Genomic DNA, 867 nt, shown 5'->3' with positions numbered 1-867 from the left:
CACTGGAACACAGTGTTCGAAGTGTTTTCGGAGCGCGAGCATTGAAGATGCCAAGTGAGATTTTGGCGAAACGTCTGCAGGATTCCAGTCGGATGCAAGATTTGCAGGATTCCAGTCGGATGCAGGATTCCAGTCGGAGTTCAACGAGCGAACGGATGATATCCCGGAATATAGTGTCATCATATATATATATATATATATATATATATATATATATATATATATATATATATATATATATATATATATATATATATATATATATAAATATATATATATATATATATATATATATATATATATATATATATAATATATATATTATATATATATATATATATAATATATATATATATATATATATTTATATATATATACACTTCGAACATTGTGTTCCAGTGTATATATATATATATATATATATATATATATATATATATATATATATATATATATATATATATATATATATATATATATATATATATATATATATATATATATATATATATATATGCATTATAAACTATTTGATCATGACAGGATTATAAAATGAAAACAAACATTAAATATACCAGATAGTAAAAAATAAAATACTGATTTATCACTAAACTAACACAATAATTCCCCTCTGGTTTGAACAGGTCCAGGGTAACCGATTTTCGACACCTCTACGAACTAACTCGCTTATCTTTTTTGTGAAACGAAAAATATGGCACAACCGAAATATCTGTATTATATAGATATTGCAAAGCACCTCTGTTTTCTATTTGAGAACTTATCAAAAAACTACAAGTATACGGAAACACGTCAATACATTGTCTTACAAAACTTTATTTTTAATAAAACACCCTTCATATTAATTGC

Source organism: Cylas formicarius, unplaced genomic scaffold (genome assembly GCF_029955315.1).
Source record: "Cylas formicarius isolate icCylForm1 unplaced genomic scaffold, icCylForm1.1 PGA_scaffold_6__28_contigs__length_40554024, whole genome shotgun sequence".
NCBI lineage: Eukaryota > Metazoa > Arthropoda > Insecta > Coleoptera > Brentidae > Cylas > Cylas formicarius.
Note: the sequence above shows the minus strand (reverse complement) of the source record.